The following is a 26892-nucleotide window of genomic DNA, read 5'->3' on the forward strand; positions in this document are numbered from 1 at the left end:
TTAAAAAGTTTTTGCACATCAAAAGAAATCACCAACAGAGTCAGAAGAAAACTCATGAATTGAGAAAAACATTTAGCCAACTGTCCCTCAGACAAAGGACTTCTATCTAGAACAGAATTTTAAAAACTTAAGCCACACATGGTGGCACTTGCCTACAATCCCAGCACTTGGGAGGCTGATGCAGGAAGATTGTTGCATGTTCGAGGCCAGCCTGTGCTAAAAGTGAGTTCAAGACCAGCCTGAACTGCAGAGTGAGACCCTGTCTCAAAAAGACACAAATTTTTTTTTTAAATCGGATGCCCAAAATTCAAAGATTCAATCAAAAAGTGGGCATCTGAGATGAATATACACTTCTCAGATGAAGAAATACAAATGGCAAATAAATATATGAAAAAATGTTCCAACAGCACTGATTACTTGAGAAATGCAAATTAAAACAACGCTAAGATTCCATCTCACCCCAGAAAGAATGGCTATCATCAAGAAATCAGCCAATAACAAATGCTGGTGGAGCTGGGGGAAAAAGAACTCTTCTCCACTGCTGGTGGGAGTGTAGACTGGCAAAACCACTGTGGAAATCAGTGTGGAGATTCCTCAAAAAATTAGGATTAGAGGTCCCATTCAACCCAGCTATTCTGCTTCTGGGTATTTTCACAAAAGAAAACATCATGCCATGTCAATATATGTCCACCCATGTTTATAGCAGCACAGTTTGTTATAGCTAAATCTTGGAAACAACCCAAATGCCCATCACCCAAGAAATGGATAAAAACAGATGTGGTCTTCTTTACAATGGATTACTACTGAGCTATAAAGAAAAATAGATTTGAGGTTTTTATTGGCAAATGGATGCAACTAGAAGCCATACTCACAAGTAAAATAAATCATACTCACATGTGTAAACATGATATTGTCTCCCTAGTGTAAGAAACTGAAAGAGTAAATAAATCCAAAAGGTACTGATGGAGACCACTATGAAACAGCCTTGAGCGGGACTTAAATTAACCAACTGGCTTTTCATGTTTACTTATGAATCTGTCCAAGGCCTAGGCTCCTTGTCTGGAGATGGGCAGTGGACTCAGTAAGTGAACTTCTGAGTCACTAATACCTACTAAAGCCTATATAGTGGTAGAAGCTGGAAATCCTCAAAGGATAAGACAAGACCATAGCCAAGGACCCCTGGATCATCTCAACTAGATAAGGACTGTAGCCTCAGGCATCTCACCCCTGGGTGGATTAACTTAATGACTTACTTGGAGAAGTCCTTCATTTGTTCTGCCCTTCTTGACTACTCCCCTCCGTTCTTCTGAAAACTAAATAAATGCAAGCCAAACAGAGAAGGTCTTGGTCTTAGCCCCCAGAGACTCTTGAATCCTGTGGGAGGGCTTTGATCCTCTGCCCTAGAGCCCTGAAATCATTCCATTTGCCTCTTTCATTTAGCCTTCACCATACACTCATTTGGGAGATTGTGGACCTGATCAGCCCACAATAATTAAGGGATATTATTAACTAGAAAAGGTACAATACATATGGTGAAATGGAAAGGAACTGCTCAAAAGTAAAGAACAACTGAGATGGAGGAAAGGAGAAAAGAAAGAAGAGGGAAAATATACATATATATATTTATATATACACACAGGATAGTTAAGATAATTATACTACTAATTTCTATTTATTGAAAGGAACAGTTAGTGTTTATATTAGTTGATCAGTTTTGCATGTTTATATCTGGTAATCTGAGGTACTTTGAAGATAACAACATGCAGTATGATAACCATTATTAATTTCCTATCATCTTGGTTTGAAAATCTGTATCATTTTTACTGTTTTTTAAATTCTCTTGGAAATAAAATTTTTTAAAAATGGGAAACAATAAAAGCCTTCAGTAGAGCAAGGCAGAGAAGTTAAATTTAACAAGAAAAGTGGTATGCTATCTGCAAGATATAACGATTGAAACATAGATGCATTTAACAACAGAATCTCAAAATATGTAAAGCCTGCTATAATAGAACTGAAATGAGAAATATCTAATACAAAAAAAGCTGGATGCTTTAATATCATTCTTTTAACAACAGAAATTAAACACAGTAAAGCAACTATGCCTATAGACATTTAAAGTGTATTACATCCAACAAAGACAGATTAAATATTCTTTTGAAATACAGATCCTTGACTTTGGAACTTAATTCCTATATGAAGCCTGGTTGTAACTCAAGTTGGTTCTAAGTCAAGACTATTTTTTCCATAAGAAATAATAGAAATACCCATAATGCATTCTGAACCTCCCAAAGCACCCCTTAACCTTTTCATAATAAGAAGGGGTTGTTATAATGTATGTAATTTACCAGAAACAAAAATAATTTTCCTAGTGTAATCACCAAAAAGTTATAAAATGTGCCTTGTTTACCAGAAACAATTTCATCTTGTCTTTTTGAGACAGGGTCTCATTATGCAGTTCAGGCTAGCCTTGAGCTCACTTTGTAGCCCAGGCTGGTCTCAAACTCTCAACGATCCTCCTGCCTCAGCCTCTGAGTGCTGGGATTACAGGCATGCACCACCACGCCCAGCCAGAAAGAGTTTCATACTCTACTCAGCATTAAAGTTGACATCTTCAGCTTGCAGAGAGGGAGGATGCTATGGAAGGTGGTTAGTGTTTGGAAAGAGTCCCTTCCAAACAAAATCAGGAATCTGGATCTCTGGTGTCCTTTCTCTCCTTAGGTGAGTCTATAGCCCACTACAGCCTGCTTCTGGTTCACTAGGGATCATACTTAATGGTAAATGAATGGATTCTTTTCCGCTAAAATCAGCAGGAAGCCAGGAACATCCACATTTTGCTACTTGGTGCTAGAGATTCAGTCAGACAAATTATGTAAGTAAAGGAAATAAAGAGAATCTAGACTGGAAAGAAGGAAGTAAAAAGGTTGCTACTTACTAGTGTCATGATCTTCTAAGCCATAAATCCTAAGAAATTCTCATAAACACATAATTAGAAATAGTGAATAATTTCATTAAAGTTAGATGATATAATTTCCACACTCAATAATCAATTGTGTTCATATATACAATCTGAAAATGAATTATGAATAAAATTGATTTATAATATCATCAAAAAATAAAATATGCAAATAAGTTCAACAGTAATGTGAGATGAACACTGTAAACTACAAAATATTTAAATAAAATAAGATAGATATGTAATTTTCATGGATGGGGTTTAATGTTAAGATGAAAATGCTCTTGAAATTGTTCATAAGATTAAAAAGCTTTTACTAAAATCCCAACTCATCTTTATGAATTTGATGTGTTTATGCTAAAATCTGTATGGAAATTTATTTATTTATCTATTTATTTATTTATTTTTTGGTTTTTTGGTTTTTTCCGGTACCGAGAATTGAGCTCTCGACCTCGTGCTTGCCAGGCAGGCGCTGTGCCACTGAGCTAAATCCCCAGCCCCCTACATGGAAATTTAAAAGCCCGAAATAACCAAATCAGTCATAAAATGGACACATTTATTTGTTAAACTCAAATTCAATACTTACTACAAAGGTACAGCTACTAATAGAGTGTGGTACTGGCATAACAAATCTACAGGCTGACCAGTGGAACAGAATGGAAAGCCTACAAATGAATCTTTACAGATATGGTAAGTTTATTTGCACAGGGGTATCAAGGTATTTTAGTGCAGAAAGAAGAGTCTTCTTAACAAATGTACTTCACACTGTACAGAAACACTAATTCATAAATGGCTCCAAGACCTCTAAGCAAAATAAAACAATAAAATTCTTAGAAAAAAATGAAAATAAACCTTTGTGACTCTGGCTTAGGAAACTGTTTCTTACCTGTGGTGCTACAAGCACAGTTTAAAAAAAGATCAATCGGACTTCATCCAAATTAAAAATTGTTGTACTTCAGAAGACATCATTAAGAAAATGAAAGGAAAAGCCACACAATAGGAGAATATATTTGTAAGTCATATGCATGGTAAGGAACCTATCTAAGACAAAAATTTTTAACAAGACAATGATAAAAGGACAATCTAGATTTTTTGAATGAATAAATAATTTGAGTAGCCATAGCTCCAAAAAATAAACAGAAATGCTCAACAAGTGCATGAAAAGAGGCTCAAGGTCAGCAAATTTCAGGGAAATATGAATCAGTGAGTTACCACTTCCTGCTCATTAGGATGGCAGTCAGAAGACTGGGAAAGAATAAGTTATTGCGAAGGTAGAGAAATTGGAAATGTCATACATCACCAAAGGCATGTAAAATGGCACAAATGCTTTGGAGAACAGTTCCCCAGTTCTCAAATGTTAAACTTAGAGGTAACATTTCTCCTAGTAATTCTAAGTGTCCAAGACAATTGATGGCATGTGATTCATTCAAATACTTGTACACCAGGATCATAACATTGTTCTTAATTGTCTAAAGAGGAAACAACACAAATTTGCATGAACTGATGAATGGTTAAGCAAAGTGTAGTACATTTATCCAAAGGAATATTTAGCCATTGAAAGCAAAAAGTACCTACACATGCTACAGCACAGAGGAACCTTGAAAACACTATACTAAGTGAAGGAATCTAAAGAAAACAGGCTATATATTATACGACTTCCAGTCGGTATATAGAAAATACTGACTGAATACTTCATGTGTCTGGTCGTGTATCTATGATATTCTATTCCACATCAGGATTTTATGTATAAAAGAATCAGCTCAAAGCCAATAACTATAGAAACAACTATTTTTTTCTTTTCCAAAATCACTGCTTCACAAAGTTATTTTGCTTTAAAAGATTACTGAAAATTTAGGTCAAGGATGAAGTAACCACATCGGGAGCTCTGAAGGGAAAAGAAAATGGAGAAAAAAGTCAATGGTTTTCCACTTATGTGGGAGGCAGACTGAGGCCAGCGGATCTAGACTTTCCTTCTTTAGGCTATTATCCAACAGCAATGTCTTTGTGTTTTTATAAAAGTAATGCGGTAGTCATGAAAATTTTTGAAAATTGTTTCTATCTAGCAGAACTTAAAAGGAGTGTTTGTAATGCTTATTATAAAGCAGAAGGAATTGTAAAACAAAACATTCTTGTATCAAATTAACTATCGGTCAATATTGTTTACTATTTGCTCATCTTTAAGGGAAAATACCTCTAGGGTCTTGCTAGGCCCTGAAATTTACTTTCTTCCCTAGAACGTTTGCTCAGGTGAGATAAAAGACATTTCTACTTCTTTTCCCCAAGCTTTGCCTTGACCTAACTGCTGGTATTTATTCCAGTCAATATTAACTGTGTTTGCCTTAATGTTGATCTTTTGTTACTTCATATATAAAAACAAGCCTCTGATTGAATACTTACCCCCTGATGGGTATTTCCACATATAAGAATGAGTAATTTAAATATGTTAAAAATCCTTACTGAATAAGCCTTTTAAGATGACAATATCAAGTGACCTGAGATTTAAAGGGCAGTCAAAATGAATTTAAGAGGAAGAATATTTTTGATTCTGGGCTACCAGGCTTAGTAGTTTTTCATATGACTAGGGATATTTTAATGTAATTTCTCTGTCTCCTTTCCTTTCTGCCTTCATTTCTTTTCTACAGTATTGTCTAATATTGACACCCTATAGTTACCATTAAGTGATTTTCAAGTCTGTACTGAAAATTATATGCAATTGTAAGAGAGATAAGGTGCTAGAAATTCTAACTGGATAAAAACACAAATACAAATAAGAAAATTTAAGGTTAAGTTCTCATATCATTAATGAATAATAGTAACAAACAATGATTATCAGAGATAAAATTTTGCGCTGACCATTATATTGAGGGATAAATTAAGATTTGGGTCAAAGCTTGTTTAAAACACATGAATCATGGCTTCTTGGTCTTTTGGCTAAGATCAAGTGTAGTAAACACATGAATCATGTGCTTTCAAAAAATAATCAAACTGATGATCTAGCAAGAACCCTTCCAGGAACCCAGTACATTCATAGGCAGGCAAGAACCAGGAAACAAGCCTTGCCCTCTGTACATCCAGCTTAGAATCCAAAGCAGACTCTTGTCCCCCAAACCAGCCCTTCTTACTAAGGTCTCGGAGGCAGCCCCATCTCCCCAGGGGAGAGAGACTACCATGCCTAGCCAAGCCCCTAAGGTAGGTTCATCAGCCACAGACCTCTGACCTAGCTCTAACATCAACTTCAAAGAAGCAGAGGTCTTCAACTGCCTAACAGTGAAGATTAGTGATACTGTTGCAGCAAGTGTTACAGCTTCCAGGGTTACAGCTTCCAGTGTTACAGCTCACCGCAAGTGTACAGCAATCCAAGACCAAGAACCGAGTGGCATGCGAGGCTTGGAGGCAGGTGTACAGCTTTATTTATGCCTGTGGGCCTGACTGGGATTGCTCACTAAAAAGTCAGCCCACCGACTCTCAGTGAGTAGGACTTTACAGGGGTTACAAGTAAATAGGAGGTACAGAAACAGAGCACTTGCATTAGTTGATTGGGCAGAAAGTTACACTGAATTTCACCTTCTTTGCATATAGCTGGGATAAGCAGGAAGTACAGGACTGGATAAGAAAGTTACAATGAGTTTCACCTTCTGTACAATAGCAGGAATAAGCCAGAAGTACATGACTGGTCAAGCAAGTTACATTGCAGTTTTATCTATGTGGTGGAAAGGGTGTCACTCTGGGAAGACAGAAGTTTATTGGAGCTTACTGAAGGGCAGAGACCCTAGTCTGGGAGCAAGTTTTTTTTCTGCAAAGATAAACAAAATTAGTAAAGCAACATATGAGAAAACTAGAAGTTATTAAAAAAATAGAAACCAGAAAAAAAAAAAAAGAAACAATCATAGAACTGAAAAATACAGTGAGAGAAAAACATTCAATGGAGAGAACAAGTTTTACCTGAGAAGAGAGCAAGAAAAGGGCAGAAAGATTACTGAAAGAAATAATGGCTGAAAACTTCCCATACCTTGGGAGAGATATGGACACCTAGGTCCATGAAATCCTAAGGGTCTCAGAAAGATTCACTCAAGAACTTCTCTTGAGAAACATTATAGACAAACTACCCCAAGTCAGAGCATATTAGCAGAAGCAAAAGAAAGGAAACCTGGTGCATATAAGAAAATCTTTATAAGGATACTAGTGAATTTTTCAGCAGAAAATTTGTAGAAAGGAGAGAGTTATTATATTCCAAGCACTAAAACTAAAAACCTGCCAATAGGTATACTTGACTTTGTTACTTTTCTCTCATTGCTCAGACAAAATATCTGATGCCCAAAATTAAGGAAGGAAAGGTTTATTAACTCACACTTTGTGGAGGTTTTGGTCCATACTTGGCTGGCTCCAAGGCAGAGTGGTACATGGCAGAGGAAGGAATGGTGGTAAGCAGCTTCTTTCTTACATATGCAAACTATCCACCCTAGGTCGGGCATAGTACTCACACTCATAATCCCAGCATTGGATCATGGATCAATCGGAAACTCTGAAAGCCTGCCCCATGACTGCTTGAGGCTTTGGGGGGACATCCAAACACAAACCATAACAATACTACCTCTGACAAATCTACTGTTCAGAGATGAAGAAGAGGTAAGGACATTTCCAGACAAATCCTAAAGGAGTTCATTGCCACTAGAACTGCCTTTTAAGAAATGCTAAGTGGAAAAAAAAAAAAAAAAAAAAAAGAAATGCTAAGTGGGATTCTTAAATTTGAAATAAAAGGAAGCTAAATATGAAAACACATTAAAGTATAAAGCTCACTGATAATAGCAAAGGTGTAGTAGAATTCAAAATACTCTCATACTGCATGTATGTCTCTTTAGCTCTAGTATAAAAGCTATAAAAGATGAAAACAGTAGGCTCCAGGTATAATAACTTGGTAGTGAATATACAATACACAGAGATATAAACTTATGGCACCAATGACATAAAATGTGGGAAGGGGAGTGAAAATATTGAATTTTTATATGTGAGTGAGGTTATTATTGACTTAAAATATATTGTTATGACTATTATAAGATTTTTATGTAAGCTTCATGGTAACCAGGCGCAAAAATCCTCTGATAGATGCAGAAAACAGAGAAGAGCACACTACTCCAAAAACTCGGTACATCACAAAGAAATGCAGTAACAGGCAAAGAAATTACAAAATTGCCAGAAAACAAAATAGAAATAATCATTCTTTTCCATCAATACTATTTTGAATGTAAGTGGGTTAAATTCTTAAATCAGAAGATGGAGTGGCTTTCAAAAAAGATCTTTTTGAAAATAGGTTAAAATAAGATTTAACAGTTTACTATGTATAGGTTTATTTCAGTTTTGAGCACACATGTGGACTGTAAGTAAAGCATCCCAGCTGTTTCCACTGCTGTGTAAAACTTTTTAGCCTGACATTATCACAATTGTAAATTTTTGTGGTAGTTTTCATATGCTTTTTTGGTGTAATGTAAAAAAAAACCATTACTAAAAGCAACGGCAAGCTCTTTCCCCTTATTTTTTAGGAATTTTATAATTAATGGCTGAAATTATAAAATTCCTAAGAAATAAGGGGAAAGAGCTTCACATTGCTTTTGGCAAGGATTTTTTTTTTAACATTACACTAAAACAGCCCATGAAACAGTCAAGATAAGTAAAAACACAACATTTTAGATAGGAGAAAATATTTACAAATTGTATATTTGATAAACGTTCAATTTCCAAAATATCTAAGGAACTCATACAATGCAATACTGAAACAAAACTGATTTTAAAATGAATAAAGGTGACTCCTGATACCAAAAAAAGAAAAAAATGAGCAAAGGATATAGATTTTTTAAAGAACACTTACAAATTATTTCACAACTGGTATCTGAAAAGATGCTTGATGTCACTGATCATCAAGGAAATACAAATCAAATAACAATATCATCTGATAGTTTGGGGAAATGTATGTAAAAAGAAGAATGGCCTCATCCTTAGTGGGAGTATAAATTGAAGAGACTATAACTTGGTACAGTTTTTAGGGAAAACTGCTGTTATGGTTTGTGTCTAGATGTCCCCCCTCTCATGCAGTCATGGGCAGCTTCTAGAGTTTTTTCTGGATTCATGGTCCAATGCTGGGATTATGGGTGTGAGTGCTACACCTGCCCACGGGTGGGCAGCCTGCATATAACATAAGGGAGGGAAGAAGGCTTGCTCTCCCTTGCTCTTCCCTTTTGTTCTTGCTGCTTTTGCTGTTTTCCACAGCCATGAACTGTCGCCCTCTGCCATGTGCTACTTTGCCTTGGAGCCAGCTGAGTTTGGACTGAAACCTCCAGAAACTGTGAGCTAAATAAACCTTTCCTTCTTTAATTTGGGCATCAGGTATTTTGTCCTAGCAATGAGAGAAAAGTAACCAAGACAACTGCATGGATTTTTTTTTTTAAATTAAAATAGGATTACTAAAGGATACAGCAATCCCATTTCTAGGTATATACCCAAAGGAAACAAAATCAACATCTTGAAAAAAGACTTGCATTCTCATGTTTATTGCAAGAATATTTATAATTGCCAAGATACAGAAACAACCTATCTCCAATGATAGAAGGATGGCTAAAGAACAAGTGAAATAAATGAGAATATTTTTTAGCCACAAAGCAGAAGGAAATTTTGCCATTTGAGAAAACATAGACATGATTGACTCTGTAGAGCGTTATGCTGAGCAAAATAAGCCAGACACAGAAAGAAAAACACTGCCTGATCTCACTTATGTAAGGAATCTAAAAAGTTGAACTCATAAAAGCAGAAAGTAAAATCATATTGTCAGGAATAAGAAGAGGAAATCCCGATATGCTGACTGAAGTGAACAAATCTTTAAAATGAATAAATTCTGGGGACCTAACATACAGTATAGTAACTATAATGGGTAATACTATAACCACAATTGATATTTCAAACACTGTACAATTGAATTTTTCTATGTTCTGACCACAAAACAAAAATTTAAATTAATTAAAATTAATATTATGGAAATCTAATTAAATTTAACCAAATTACAGTAAAAATGATAGGAGAAAGAGAGAGAAACTCAGAAAAGAAAAATAGTATGTTTTTTCATCAGATAGCCTTATCCTTCATGGATGACCCTAGAGGGTGTTGTATATCACAGAAAATCCACTGCACTGCTGGCCCTTAGAGAAGAAATTGAAAATGCGTGTGTGGCAATCTTGATGGCAAAGGTTATCCAGGTAGCAGTTCGCCATACCAATAAATGTCTGGAAGCTAGCAGCTACCACTTTGAGCACTTCTTATAATTGTAGAGACAAAAAGTTGTCTCATGAGGTCTCAATAAATTTAGTATTAAAAATTTATAGAAATTTTTCTTTTCTTGAAAAAATATATATATTTGTATATCTCCAATATCATGTTGTACATCTTAAATCTTATATCAATATATCAATTATACCTCATATCAATTATACCTCAGTAAGCAAGTAGGACAAAATCAGTAAATAAAGCCAGAAATATGTGTACATATAATAACCCATTTATTAATTTATTTCATAAGTATTTTTAAAAGTCTAAGAAAGTAAGCACTTGTTCCGTTCAATACATGACTTCCCTGGGGATGATGCTTAATTCTTAATTTTATAAAATAAATGAGTGAAGAGGAAGGTATGGGGAAAATACACAGCTGAATTCTGTTTTCATTATTCATTTGAGAAATTTACTTAGTTTAAATGACAATTTCTGATTTGACTTATGGAAAGATAATGGACCCATCTGTGTCTATTACCTCACAGGCAAAAATTTATGTTGAATTCTTTTGACATTTCAAGAAGTTACAGCGAACTATAATTGTTATTCAAGTTTGAAATGAATGAACATTTCCATAAATAAAGTCATCTCTAAACTGAGAGTGATGTGCTTTTAGTAGGCAATTCAAAAGCTTAAATACAAGTAATAGGATTTATATGTACAAAAACTAAGTCTAAATGCATTGTGCTAGCTTCGTAAAATTTTGTTTTGCTACTTTTTGATTAAAAAATTAAAAGTTACAGGAATTCATGCCCCATATAATTCTTTGGAATGGAGTTTGGAAACAAATTAGCTGTTAAGAAAGAAGAAAGAAAGTTCTCTTTTGCCAACTGAAATGGAAATGAGTATTAAAAAACAAAAAGATTTGAAAATTTCCTTTCCTAATTAATATTCAAAAATACTAAACCAAACCTTCGAATCCTAAATACTGAAATAAAGTTGAAATTTGTGGTCATTATTGCAGAATGAGCATGGTTCCTAGAGATAGTTTAGGTATTTATTCCCCAAAGTAATTCTACTTTGACAAATCTTTAATTTTGCAGAAATTTTCAACTTCACTTTGAAGTTTTTCCTTTGTCTTGAAGTATTTGAACAAAACATTTTCTGGAAAAGTTTATTCACATCTTTTATTGATGTGAATATTAGAGTCCATACATATTCGTGAGGTTAATATTTGCCTAAGAATATCTGATAATGTCATAAAGTTCCAGGGTAGTCATATATTTTGTCTGATTTTAATTTTTTCTGCACTGCTACATTTCAATCTAATAATCTTTTCAGGTAGTAATAAGATACTGTATGTGCTTTTAACAAGACTGATTCTATGTTTTGGAGTGGAAATATAATGTTACTAAGACTATCTTTGTTTAAATCTACTACAGTATTCATTGTAATAGCCATATGAAAGTTATCATTCATTGGCTTGAAAATATCTACAAATATTTTCCCAAGTGATCTCCACAAAGCAATAAAGATATGGCTGTATGAGACGAGGAACATAGATCAGTAATCAGAAGATGTAGACTTGGGTAATGTTTTTTCTTTTGGAAAGGCTTGTTTAAAAGCTAATGTGGCTTGCAATTTAAATAGCCATATGAGAGCATTACTGCACTTTAAGGAGAAACGCATATAGTCTCAAAATTACAATATTTGGAGGCTATGAGAGACCTGAGGTCACAAGATAAGCAAGTGACCTGAACTTCAAAACATAAAGACCTCTTCCAAGAGGAGATAATTTTTTTTTTTTTTTTTTTTTTTTTTGTCTTTTCAGACAGGGTTTCGCTATGCAGTTCAGACTGGCCTTGAACTCACTTTGTAGACAGGGCTGGTCTCGAACTCGCAACGATCCTCCTGCCTCAGCCTCCCGAGTGCTGGGATTACAGGTGTGCGCTACCGTGCCAGGCTTAAGAGGAGATAACATAAACTGTTTCACTTTATCAGAACATGTGAAGTGAAGAAAGACACCCATTGAGGTAAGAAGAAAATCTAAAACTCTGAGCAGTTTCTCAGAGGCTCGGATAATGTATAATACTCGGTAAGCAAAGACTAGAGGTGCCCTCAACCACTGCCAACCATTTCCCACAGGGCTGCATCAGATGTGCAGGAGGAAAACTAGGGGAAAGTCAAAACCCTGGACAACTGGGCAGGACCTGCTGAGGGCGGACAGTGGATCCCCCTGGAGAGGTCCGTCCATGCCCTGAGCCCCGCAAGTCCCAACGGGAGACCAGCAGCCACTAGTCCTCTGGTCTGAAACCTACCGGGACCCTTAGACTCTGCTGGGATTCCCAGGGAAATGCCCTCCGTGCTTGGAGGCACAGTAGTAAACGGTCCTGACCCCACCCCCAGGTAAAAGTTCAGTGTCTCTGGGCAAGTGTGATACTGTGGTATGATGGGTAGTATACATTTAATCTGTGCCTCTGGCTCTTCACACAGCACACTGAATCCCTTGGAATCTCGGGTGACGAGAGTCTTTTGTTCTAATGGATGACACTCAGTGGGCTTCTGGGGGAGGTTAGTCTCAGAAAGCACAAGCCCTGACTAAAAGCTTAGAACTTTCAGCCTCACCCCAGGAAGGGCACTGGCGATTGAGTGAGTAATGCACTGTGTCTGTGTGTCGAAGCCTCCATGTCAATCCTTGAAGCAGGGGTTTCAGAGAGCTTCCCTGCTGCTGAACATGTTGGAGTCCTTGGAGGGTAGCATCCGGGTCACTGATGCTCTGTACCTCTTCCCACACTCCTTTCGCTATGTCTCCTCCTCTGACTGTTCATTTGTACCTTCCATAATAAATGCAAGCGCTTCCCTGCGTTCTCTGAGTTGCTCCTGTAAAATTAATGGAATTCAGGGAAGGGCTTATGGATCAGATCTACACCCAATGGATCAGAAGCACAGGTTAAAACTTGGGACGTTTGACTGGCATCCAAAGTGTGGATAGTCTCTCGGGAATGAGCCCTTAACCTTAGAATCTGACCCTAACTCCAAATACAGAATGTCAGAATTGAACTAAAGAGCTGGGTGTGGTGGCTCACACCTGTAATACCAGTGCTCGGGAGGTAGGAGAATTGCTGTGAGTTTGCGAACAGCCTGGGCTACATACTGCACTACATAGTGACACCCTGTCTCAAAAAGACCAAAAAAAATTTTAAAGGTATCAACATTGAGTTAAAGTGTAGGTGCCTGATTGATGTGCCCTGGAGAACTGCTTGATAGACAGGAGAGTAATGCACACACATTTTGTTTATCAGAAAGGTTCTGTGTTTTACTATAAGGATGAGGATGTGCTTATCTCCTCCAGAAATGAAGGGGTATAAAGTATTCCCCTGTCCACTTAGGCTGTCCTGACACGGTGAAAACCATCTCCAGGCACAAGAAAGGAAAGGCACAAAGCATCTTGAACTGGGCGAAGCGCAAGTCTTCTGCTAGTGGGGTAAAAGAAGAGAATTCTGCACAGCTGAGGTCTGAGTTCAGCTGCCGGTGCCACTCGGAATTTTGCACTGATGCAAAATGAATTTTACTGACAGTGAAGGCACAGGAATGCCGAGAAAGGCTCAGCATTTTGAGGTGCAGGGTCTGCTTAAGAAGGAAACCGGCTCAGGAAACCCGAGAACACCTGTCTAGCCCCCCACCCCAGCCCTGCAGCAAATAACAGCACCAACTGGCTGCTGCTGAGACAGCAGCAAAATGGCAGAGACTCCTGCTTGGCGGAAGTGACAGAGTCTCCTACCAGGAAAACTGGACAGGACAGTGAGGGCTGCGCTAGCGTTGCAGCCCTCACCCGGAGCAACGGAAGGCTTCAGTTCACTACCGCAGGAGTCTACAGCCCGTGAGCTGCCCGCTCCCTAAATCCACTGAAACTTTGGGCTCAGCTCACCTGCAGACTGGACTGAAATGAAAACTAATCTGCTCTTTGAAAAAAAAAATGCTTCAGTGGTTTCCTATCATTTCACAGTGTCTATCATACCTCCGAGTTTAAATTAACTCTTTCAAGTTTTACACTAGTGACACAATGCGGTGCTTGCACATGTATGTTTGATTTATTTCACTTATGAGTATGGTCTCTAGTTGTGACCATTTAAATATAAAGGCCTCGAGTTTATCTTTCTTTATAGCTGAGTAATATTCCATTATATAAAAGTACCACAATTTTCTTATCCAATTCTCGGTGGATGGACATTTGGGTTGCTTCCACATTTTAGCAATTAGAAATTGTGCTGCTATGAACATAGGTGCACATATAAAGGGCTTCTGGGATGTGGGAAAAGAGAAGGGAAAGAAGGAGAAATTTTGTATGTATGTATATACAGGATAGTTAACATGGTTGTTCTTCTGTCTTCTATTTCTATGCTGAAAGAAACTGTCAATGAGTCTTTGGTTGACCAGTATTGCATGTCTATATCTGTTTTCATGAGAAGCCACTTTGAAGATATCAATATGTAATACAACCACCATTGTTAATTCCCTACCACTTTGTTTGTAACTCTGTATTGTCTGTATTGTGCTTGTGATATGTTGTAAAATGTTGTATGTCTGTTAATGTTTCCCTCCTTTTATCTTTAAAATAAAAAAAAAAGAAAAAAAATGCTCAGAAAGATGAAAGCAAGCTAGAACAGGGGAAAGTATTTGCTAAACACATTTGATAAAGAGGATTTCTTTCAAGAATACATAGAGAACTTCCACTACAATAACTAGAAAGAAAACCTAATCATAAAAACACAACAGACTTCAGCACTTCAACAAAAAGTTTATAAATGGCCAATATGGACCTGAAGAGGTACATATCACCTGGAAAATTAAGGTCTCTACTACAATGAGATTCTACGCACTGACTAAATTGGTTAAAACTAACAGGTGTTGGTAAAGATATAAAAGAGCTGAAACTCCTCTGTAGCTGGTGAAAATGCAAAAAGTAGAGCTGATTTTGGAGAAGTTTGGCATCTTCTTAAAATGTTAAACACATACCTAAGATGTGAGGCAGCCAGTCTATTTCTAGCTACTTAACTATGACACTTTGTAACATATATTCACACAGATTTATATGCAAACATTAAGAGTGTCTGATTCTGTAATAGCTAAAATGTGAATGAAAAAACTTAAGCATTAATAATTGACAAAATGTATGGTACATTCTTACAATAAATGTTGTTTGACAATTAAAACAGGAAATTTTAATATATTCAGCAACTTGAGTGAATGTACAATCGAGGGGAGGGAAAGGAGTAAGGCACAAAAATATTGTGCATATTACCATTCTGATTATAAAACATTCTGAAAAAGGTGAGCTACCATGACAGAAAGATCTGTTTCTAGAGTTTGATGCAGAGAAAGGAATCACCTGCAAAGGTGCATGAGAGAACTCTTAAGAATGACAGAAGTATTCTGTATTTTTTTGTGATAGTTTTCAAGATTGGGTGCACCTCTCCATATATATTGGGCTCAGAGTGAGTAAAGCTTACTGAATGTAAACTTTGTTTGTTTTTGTGGTGCTGGAGTTCTAACACAAGCACTTGTACATCCTAGTTAAATGTATCACTGAACTTCATTTCTAGGCCCTATACATTTTTTAACTTATTTTATTTTGATTTATTCTAATTTACATTTTTTATTTTATGAAAGAAAATAAAACAAAATTTCATGACAAAATAATAGGAGAGTAACAATCATTCAAATACCATGTATTGTTATCTTTAAAATAGTTACTCAGAGTACAAGATATGGGCATAAAAATTCTGCAGTCAATATTAGTACCAACTGTTCTTTTCAATGAACTAAGAGAAACTAGTACTACAACTATCTTATATTTTTCTTTCCCTTCCCTTCCTTCTTTCCCTCTTTCTCCCACCTAGTTCCTTTTTCCTTCTGAACAATTTCTTTGTCTTTCACAGTATCTATTGCTCATTTTGGACCACATTTACTCTTTCAATTTCTCACACCAGGAAGATGATATGATTTTTATATATGTCAGTTTGTCTGATTTACTGCACTTATAAATATGGTCTCACATTGTATCCATTTACCTACAAAAGTCTCAATTTATCCTTCTTTATAGCTGAGTAGTACTGTATTGTATCAATCATTTTTATCCATTCTATCCACATTTTTTTTATCCATTCCTCAGTTGAAGGGCATTTGGGTTGTTTCCAAGATTTAGCTATTACAAATTGTTATGCTATAAACACAGTGCACATATACCCCTGTGATATGATGTTTTCAGTTCTTCTGGGAAGATAGCTAGAAGGGGAACAGGTGAGTAGAATGGGACCTCTAACCCGGGTTTTCTGAGGACTCTCCATACTGATTTCCACCATAGTTGCACAAGTCTACACTCCCACCAGCAGTGGAGAAGGGTTCCTTTGCCCCACAGCCCTGCCAGCATTTGTTCTTGGTTGACTTCTTGATAACAGCCATTCTTTGTGGAATGAGATGAAATCTCAGTGTTGTTTTAATTTGCATCTCTTAAATGATCAGTGATATTGAACATTTTTTAAGTAGTGGGAAGTTTCAATTAAGAAGTATCTGATAACTACAAAGTAAAAGTCAGACTTAAATATAAAAGGCAAGAATAGACGTGAAATAAAATGCAGAGGAGAGATTTATCTTAGACGGGAAGACGCACAGCCTTTGTTACAGTGAGGAGGTTAGGATGGATGAGGATAGTCAGATGTGTGTACCACTGGCGCTCTGAGGAGTCCAGCTTCAAAATAATAGGCTGAGTACACAGATAGCATTATGTCTATGTGGCTAACGGAAATGTCATACCGAAATTAGCAGTGTTGTAGCTTAGCGGTTCACTAAGAAACATGTATAATGTGAAAATCATGTCACCGTCTCCCAAGAGGACTCACGGGGTAGTCATAGTGCATGGGTTTGTTCAGCATAGCAGAAGCCATTCTAAGTGTTTGAGCCTAAGTGTAGGGTAAAATGAGAAATTTGTGGCCTATGAAACTATTGTAAGAACCAGGGAAATGTGGTCAGGGAACCTGCATTTGGAAATATCAAAAGAAATAGCACAGAAACCGCCACCAAAATTCGTGGCTGACAGTAATAGCAAATGAGTGATTTTTAGAACTTTGGAATCTGCAGGCACGATCTCACTTCCGCTGTCTGCCAGCTCCACGTTGCTGCCCATGGCTACCGCTGCAGAACTATGGCTTCTTCTTTAGTTCCCGCGGGTCTCCCATTGGCGCAATCTAATGGAAATCCTCCTGACAGAGTCTCCTTTCCAAGCTGTCGTCCTCCGAAGGACAAGAAAGTGGCCAGCGAGGAGAAGGGCAAACATGGTACAGAGACTTCACCATGACCTGGCGTCACAGCATTTTACATTACACAATTTCTATAGTCTGTTTTCTGGCTCCTAAACTTGGAAATCAAGAAAGCTGGTGTTTCTAGTTTCCCAGAGTTGACTACACTTGGGAATTTAACTGAAAATATTCAGAATTTCAAGAGCCCGAAACCAGTATGTCAGATATAATGGCTATCTGAACCACAGAAATAGAAATATGACTTCCTATTTTTTGGACGCCCACTCCGGACCAGGCTCTAGGCTAAGAAGCTTACATGTAATACCTCATTCAATCCTCACATTGGCCCTAGGAGGTGAGTGGTGTCACATCCATTTACTGATGAAGATGGCCAGGTCTAAGAAGTTAAGGAACTTGCCAAAGTTCATTCAGTGGTGAACTGGAAATTGCAGCAAAATTTCTCAATAATTGTTATCATCTGCTGTCTTAAAATATGTTTCCCCATGATTAGTACATTATCCATAATTCTTTGGCTCTGTATATAAAGCAAAATTGTATGTCAGTTTGGAATCAGAGCGGAGAAAGTTGAATAATTTTGATGTGGTGGCATAATCTTCCTCCCTAATCACAAGGGCTAAGATTCCCTTCCTACACACACACACACACGCACTGTTTTCTGTGCTTCACATGTGCTAACTCAGTTAATCCTTTTATGTATATCCCATTATTCTCCTCTGAAGATAAGAAAACTGAGGCACAGGGAGATTTAAATCACTTGCTCAAGGTCACACAGCTGATAAATGATGGCTTTAGAGACAGGCAGTCCTGCTCCAGATGCCTTTTTTATGTGGCTTTGAAATCCTTTGCATTCACCAACTGGGTGTTTCTGAATATTGTTGAATCAATATTGAATCATACCTCTAGTTTCTGCTGAATTTATTTCCAAAGAAAGGCTACTGAGGCAGAATGGAGGTGGCAGAGATGAGGATAAGGGAGGGGTGGAGAAGAAAGAGAAAAGAAAAACAAACCCGTAAGAGGATTTGTTAGAAGCAAACCTAGTCTTAAAGAAGTTCTCTGACAAGAGAAAAAAAATGATACGGAAGGTCTGCAACTTTGGAAAAGAATGATAAGCATGAAAAGAGACATGACAGAATACTGTATTCCTGAAAAGTTTCGTAGTTAATACATGGTTGTTGAAAGATTATAGCAGCAACTAAATGTGGTGCTCAAAGGATGTGAATGAAATACTTCAACTATATTTAAAACCTAGGAGGGTAAATGGTAGTAAAATTTTTACCTTTCACTCAAATTAACAGAATATTAATGCCGAGAGACTATGTATCATGAGCAATATGTTTTAAAACTCATGTTAATGTTGATATTTTCCAGGCACTATCACGCATGTAAGACCTTCTCAAAGACATAAGGTTTTGAAGAGAGCGACTTCTGTGTGGAACAGTGACTGAGAAGATGACTCTTTAAATGCCGTCATTTCAGTTGGCCTTTCCTTGTGTGAATTACTTTTCAGTTCTTTCCTCCAACCACTTTTCATTTTCCAGTCGAATATTGTTCTTTTAAAGTGAGGTTTTCTCCAGTCTTACTGCTTTCAATTTCATGTGATAAATCTAAAAAATCTTTTAAATGTTGTGATATGTAGATGCGTTGATCACATATAGGAAATGCAGGACTGCAACTTTTAACTTTTCATTTCAGTGACCTTCTGTCTAATCTTGGACAACCCAATTTAAGATTAAAATGTCTGTTTACTTAAATACAGACATGAAGTACAAATTCTGAATTCTAAGATGAAAATTTTTATCAATGACTTCCATGCTAGAGAATATATAGTTCTTATCCAATATGTTGTCCAGTGTTTTTTCTATGGAATTACAGCAATAACATTAGAAGATTATAATATAATGTTTATATTATCTGACTTCCCTATAATTAATTAATCTCATAATTATGTGAATTTTTCATTAAAAACAGAGGATTTCTACTGTAATCGCCTCAATGCTTATTTCTAGCTGCATTTCTATAAACTTTTTAGCAATGAGAATCTCTACAAGACTTCAGTAACATCTTATAAGGGTATAAAAATTGCAATAAATGCGTCCAGTGCTTTCTTTCTCATAAATGACTGAGCGGTGTTTGTAGCTTGGTTTATTCTCAGGAGATCTAAATTTTTGCTCTTTATAAGTCACCAGGGATTCTAAATGACCTTGGACAAACTGATCATTCAAAAAATAATTATTGCATATCTGAGTGCTAGACTTTGGGAATATACAGTTGAAAATAAAATCTAGGGCCAGGGATATAGCTCAGCAGCACAGCACCTGCCTGACAAGTGTGAGGTCCTGAGTTTGATTCCCAGTTCCAAAAATAAAAAGAATAAAATTTATCCTGGGATTAATTACTGTTTGATAAGCAAAATAAGTACAGTAGTTATATGCAAGATAAGGTTACAAGGAAAAAGAAAAAAATATATATATATACACATAAGATAGTTAAGATAGTTATACAGCTAGCTGCTTTTAGTACATTAAAAAAAGTTTTGTGCTAATACTTTTTTGGACAAAATTTCGTGCCTGTATCTTGTACCTAGAACAACTACTATGAGTGTAACAACACACAATGCAGAAATAATTGTTACTTTCTTACTAGCCTGTGTTGAAACTGCTTTATCATTATTTTTACTTTTTTCTCTTTAAAATAAAAAAGATGCAAGAAGGAGATAAGATTAATTATAAGCTGGATAGGTATCTCAAGCAAAGCATGGAGACTTGATGAATCTCAGGAGGCCTCCAATGGTCTCTAACCTAACGTGTAAAGACAGACTGCTTAGAGGGGGTGCCTGGAAACAAGGGAGAGGTGTTAGAAGATACAAGTGTTCATCACAACATACAGTGAATGTTTAAATTAAAAAAGAAATTACAGTAAAAGGTACATTGCCATAAATATCCATTAAAAAACACTCCACACAAACACACTTACCTAATCCTTCTTGCCACTTTCTGAAGCAATTCTGAAAGTCCTCTTTTGTGAATGTCTTTGAAAAATGTTATGGTAAAGACATGGTAAACACAACTATTGAGTGCCATCCAACCAAAAGGAAAATTTGGAAAAATATTACAGGTCAGTCTACCTTACTCACCAGATCTGGCATGTCTAACTCTGGCTCTTGTCTGAAATCCTAGTAACCACTAAACAGTAAACATTCAGGACAATGGTGCAGCCATAACAGCACAGCTAAAGACACTCATGAAAGAGGTCCTCCAGAACTGCTTCAGAAAGTGACAAGAAAGATGGGATCAGTATGTTCAAAGCAAAGAGGAGGATTTTGAGAGAGATTGATGGCAGTGAGTCTTTTGCTGTAACTTTTTGTTATTCTTTGAGGTTTTTTCTTTGTCTTTTTGAGACAGGAGTTTGCTACACAGTTCAGGCTGGCCTTGAGCTCATTTTGTAGCCCAGGCTGGCCTGAAACTCTCAATGATCCTCCTGAGTGCTGGGATTGCAGGTGTGTACCACCACGCCCAGCTCTATTTTTTTAATTTAAGCATTCACTGTAGTTTTCTGTCATACTTATATGTTACTAAGTGTCACCAAAGTGAAAATTTTGAAGAAGCACCAAGGTCTCCACCACCAGAGTATGTGTGATGGATTTTATAAATTAGAAATGTGTACAGGCTTCACAGGGAAACAGGAGAGTCCCTGAGAGGGTAACATGTTTTCTCAGAGATCTGTAAGTGCTTCAGTGTGATGGGATCCTAGGACATGATAACACATGGATTATGAATTTAGAGAATTTGAAGAACTGGATCTCAAAGAGTCATGCGTCATGGACACAGCTTTAGAATTTATTCTGAGGGCACAGATAAGAATAGGAAAAGTTCCAAGCACAGTGAGGCAGAAGAGAACATGCTCTAATTAGTCTTCAGTGTTGACATTGGGCTCCGTAGTGTTACGGACTAAAAGCACAGAGACAGTTCAGGGAATGCCATAGTAGTTTATGAAAGAGAAGATGTTTTAACTTTAAAGCATTGCTGAAAGTAATGGGAAAAGACCATTTTTTACTTTTCAGTATTGATTATTGGATTAATGATGACAGATGATATTGGTAGAGATGAAAATACAAGAGGAATATTTTATGGCACATCAGATGAGGGTGTTCAGTACAGCACAGGTTGTGCTCATCTTCATAGTACAGGGGTGACTTGCGTGAGCAATTTTGAAACACAATGAAAATAATTAGAGTAGATGAACACGATTTAATAATGATTTAGACAACAAAAAGTTAATACTATCATTTATTATTGCACTAAATAAAAGGAATAGGGAAATGAATTAGTTTATTTGTAAAAAAAGAAAGGTAAGAATTGGTTGATTTGTAAAGCAGGAGTGCAAGAAGTCCTACACCTAATTCTCCTTTCCTATATTCAATTTAAGATGTAAGCAAAATTTCTTTATAGTAAATTCTTGGGGAAAAAATGAAATTACAAGAAAAATATAAAATGTTACTATGTTAAGTGATTAGTTTATGTATTTACTTCTCTCACAATTCCTTTGTCTCTTTCATCTTTCTTTTTTCTCCTAAAACCTTATTCTCAGGTGTATCACAGAATTCATTTCTGGTTCATGTTCTCGTTCCTCAGTCCCATTTGTGAGCACACCTCTTCTGAGGCTAAGATTGCAACTACCCTCCAAACACTCAGAAGTCTGAAATCTGTGTTTCCAGCTCTGACATACTTTCTGAGACTCAGAGTAATGTCCTAATCTACCTAAGGATTTGACAAGAAAATGTTTGCCCGTGCTCCATAGCCAACTAGTCAAGCTGCTCTACAATTGTACCCCCTTGCCCTTTTACAGTACTGGAGGTTAAACCGAGGTCCTTCACCCTCAGTTACAGCCCCATCCCTTTTTGACCTTTTATTTTGAGACAAGCTGGGCTTGATTGTGTCTCTTTACAATCTACTCTTCTTGGTAGTTGCCTATCAGTTTTTATGGACTACTGCATTGTACTTTTAATTTTCCCCTGTTTGAAACTATGGCACCTCTTGCAACCAGGATAATCTACTTAAAAAGCAAATCTACCAAATGATTAAACTACCTCTGGGCCCCATTCCTAGAAGGCTGTTAGCAAAATCTTTGTCATTATTCTCTCCATAGCCCTCGATTCCTACTTCTGTGGTCTTAGCTCACACACCTCCTTGTACCAGAGACTTGGTCAAGATCCCCAACTGCCTGGATGAATTTTTTCCCTCAGAGAGCATTCCCTGAACTCACATTTTACTTTACATTCCAAATCCATTCTTTGAGCTTCAACAAATCTCTTTGTGGATGCTCATTAGCTTGTAATACTGTTGCATCTTGATAAAGCTGTGGAAAGTTGAAAATGTTTGTAATCCACCTAATCTTCTGGACACCACATGTTAGCAAAAGGCTACACTATAGAGGCTGAGTTGTTTCCCTCATAAATGCACAGCTAAATGGAAGTGGTGGTTCACAGTCACTGCCTAACATCAAATGGAACCTTGGTAACCTGGATAAAGGTCTAAATTCAAAATTTGAAGTGATTCCTAATAAATCAGATCATCATTTTGCACCTCATAAAGACCACAAATTATAAGAAAAACTATCATAAATGAAGAAGTGTCAGTACTAAACTTCACATGCTTTGTTGACACATGCATGTCTGTCCCGCTAGACTGTTGGCTCCACAAGGGTGGGGACAATGTCCCAGTCATGTTTAGAGTGACTGGGCACTTCCTAGAACCAGGTAAATGCTTCAGGGACACACGTTGAGCTGACTTGATGAAAGTAAACAATAATACCAATGCAGTAACTTGCACTTTAGATCCAACATCATTTAGAATTTTCCCCTACTCTAACACTACATCTTCTGTTCATATAACAGATACCCAAAGCCAGAAGGGATTAAAGAATGATGAAAATTACACTCAAGTGTACTTGACTTTCTGCTCTGGGCTTTACTTTTCATTTAAAGCCTATCAGCTCTAAAGCAAGCTATACACTTACTTTCTCAAGCAGAAAAATTAACTGAGTGATAAAGATTAATTCATGATGCCAAGAGGGCTCATACTCTCACCATCAGTGATGGACTGAACTCCCGCAGTTATACCAAGGACTTGGAGTGAGAAGGCCTTCTTGCTGTTCCTGGCTCTCACTCCGATGTGTTCAATGTCCTTGAGCAATTTCCTTAACCTCTTGATTTGCTTCTATTTTCTGTACCATAAAAATGTTTGTGATTACTCAGCAAAAGACTCAGGGGAGATCTTAGTTGAAAGGTGGTACAGAAATGCCCTTGGCCACATATTTTTGAATGTAAGTGTCTTGGAATTCAGAAAAAAAAAAAAAAAACACGCTCTCCAGACATTAAAACTAAGGTACAAATGAATAGTCTAAACCAGGCTAGGTGATAAGCCATGAAGCCCATTCTAGTTTTCAGTACTACAAAGGAGCTTATTAGCCCAAACTAATGTAGAGTACTTCAAAACAAGAAGGATTTATTCTGTAGTCACATAGAGCAGTCCAATATGTGTGGCCACCCCACAAGCTCCCAAAGCATGCCTCATCTGGCTATGTTTACGTAGTCATGTACAGTAAACTAGCTTAAAAACAATTTCCCCTAAAAATGACAAGTTGTTGAAATTGACTCGTTCTTTATTATACATTTTAACTACATAGGCAGTTGAGTACATAAAATCTAGCTTGACAAGAAATAAGGAATAAACAGGGCAAAATAATAAGGGTTTTGAATATGAACCTGCATGGAATTTTATTAAAAGTTTTTTAGAGACAAAAGTACATAACAAAGTATCCCTTATGGCTTCTTATATAAATGTTATAACTACTTTCTTACTGGATTTTGAATGACTTTTTCTTCCTAAATAGTTGAAAGTGATTGAGTTTTCGAAGTAAGACGTAATTTGTGAGAAAGTAGAACAGAATGGTAAAACCCCTGACATACATTTTCTGTACTCTACTTCAGATGCAAATTCAGGGCATCCTCTAACTCTATAACAATTTGATATGAGTTAAAGATTTTCATAGTGTTTTATAATTAATTTTGTAGTTAAAAGCAGATAGCTACATAAATAAAAGCATGGCTAATAGATGTTACAATTAAAGTTAAGTCTTTTTACTATGTCAGAAATGATCAAAATAATGAGTAATAATAATGTGGAACAGAATAAATAATAACAAATGTATTGAGGTTCCTAGAATAAATTATATATATGTAACAATTTTTAACATGAAGTTACATTCATAACCAATAAAAAGTGTACATAACCATAGAATTCATGTTTTTCATCATGGCCATCTTTTGTCCAGACTAACTGCAAATGTTTCAGCTCATTTTACCCAAGTATTTAAAAGCAGTTTAAATGCTAAACTGTTACTTTTTTAAGGAAATAAAAGAGATAAATTTGTTAATTCATCTGAGTAGACAAAGAGCAGTTCATAAATATCATATACTCATATTTACATTTTAGTTTATTGGTGCACCTGTGTAGTACAATGCTTATATTTCCTGCCAGACATCGGTACATGTATATAACACACTTTGTTACTTTTTCATCCCCTTTTCCTTTCTCCTCTCCCCTTCCTCTCTTCTCTTGGTCCCCTTCCTTTTCCTTTGGCTGTGTTTACAGTACACAGTGCTTACATTTGGTGAAGAATACCTGCCAGTTTTAGAGCAGATATGTATTGTACACCCCCCACACCTTCCTCTACATTTCTCCAATTCATTCCTGTAACTTTCATGTCTGAGCTACTATAAATCATATTAAAAGACTCCCTACTTTCACTGTATTCACAAACCCTTACCTATTCTCTTCAATCCACATTTTTTTATTTTAAAGATAAAAAAGCTAACAAAACAACAATGAAGACAAAATCAAAACAACACAAAAACAGCAAAAATGATATATGACCTCAAAATAAAATGATAGGCATTAACAGTGGTTACTACATTACATAACGTTATCTTTAACGAAGTTGCTCAGTCCACCGGTAGTAAGAATGTAAGATTGATCAAACCATCAAAAACAGTAACAAGTAATCAAAAAGAAAAAAACCACTGGAAATGTTGCAGAACTTCACCACACAAGATGGTAGGAGTTCAACACCAGTTCTTATACTGCATATTGTTGTCTTCAGATCAGTCGTTCTAATTACCAGATTCAACAAGTATCCGATCTTGTTTGACTTCTGTTTAAAAACATTTCAATGCCTTTCAAAAACTCAGGGTCCAAGTCCTCCACATCTGTTCTGTGCACTTACAAGTATCCTGTTTGTAGGTGGTGGGTGACTGGGCACCCCACCTTGTAGTCAACTCTTTTATTTGTCCAGTGAACATGCTGTTTTTCTTTTCTACACTGAGGGTTCTGACGTTCTTCCTGCTAGCCTTTCCATCACTATTTTCCTTTTTCCTCTATCTTTCAGCAATCCTTCTCCTTTGACAGGAAAATTTGTGTCTGCAGATTCTGACATTATCATTTTTCATGCTTTAGGGTGAGATGTGCCTGGAATATCACAAGTGAAAAGAGGGAGGAGAAAAATACAGAAAAAAATATCATTTCAGAACCTGGCAACCATCATTCTAACACAGTGGGTGCATTGGTCAGTGCTTTCCAGAGTCAGACAGAGAAGAGTGTAAGATATCTATCGGTGCACCAGAGACCCAAGGGATCCCTTTGAGGGCTTGGAGCCCACACAATGTCCTGTGGAAGTCCATATCAAGAAACCAAAGGACTGGCAATGGAAGACTGAATGATCCGTGCTGGAAAGGCCCAAGAGCCAGTGCCGGAGTGTCTGTGCCAGTGAGCTAAAAGACCTGTGCCCGCAGGCTGAGGGATCTGCACTGGAAGCCAGGAGATGACATCCAAGAAGAAGATAAGGACTGAAGCTCCCCAGAAGAAAGAAAGCAACCATAGCTCATTGAAGGAAAACCACAGGAACTTTCTTGAAGAAAAGCATCCACAACAAAGCTCTTCCAAGAAAGATCCGCTGCAATCTTTCCCTCTGCTCTCCTTTTATTAGGGTTCCAACAGCCATGCTGACTCAAATCAGCTAGATGTTCCCACTCAAGTTAACAATTAACTCATTAACCACCACATTATATATGGAGATGAAAAGAAATGACCCAACATGGTGGTATTTTGAAGATAAAGTTGACAAAATATATTTGTAGATTGGAGATTAAACATAACTGGTGGAAGGGAAGGAGTTGTGAAGAACGACTTGCAGATGAATGAGTGAATCATAGGCACATAGGTGGCTGGTGCTGCATGAACTGCAGGAGGAATGTGGCAGAGGACTGGAGTTGGTAAGAAAAGAGGGAGGAAGAGAAGTTCCGTTCAGACCATGTAA

This window comes from Chinchilla lanigera, unplaced genomic scaffold, assembly GCF_000276665.1.
Source record: "Chinchilla lanigera isolate Chin_1 unplaced genomic scaffold, ChiLan1.0 scaffold00043, whole genome shotgun sequence".
Taxonomy (NCBI): domain Eukaryota; kingdom Metazoa; phylum Chordata; class Mammalia; order Rodentia; family Chinchillidae; genus Chinchilla; species Chinchilla lanigera.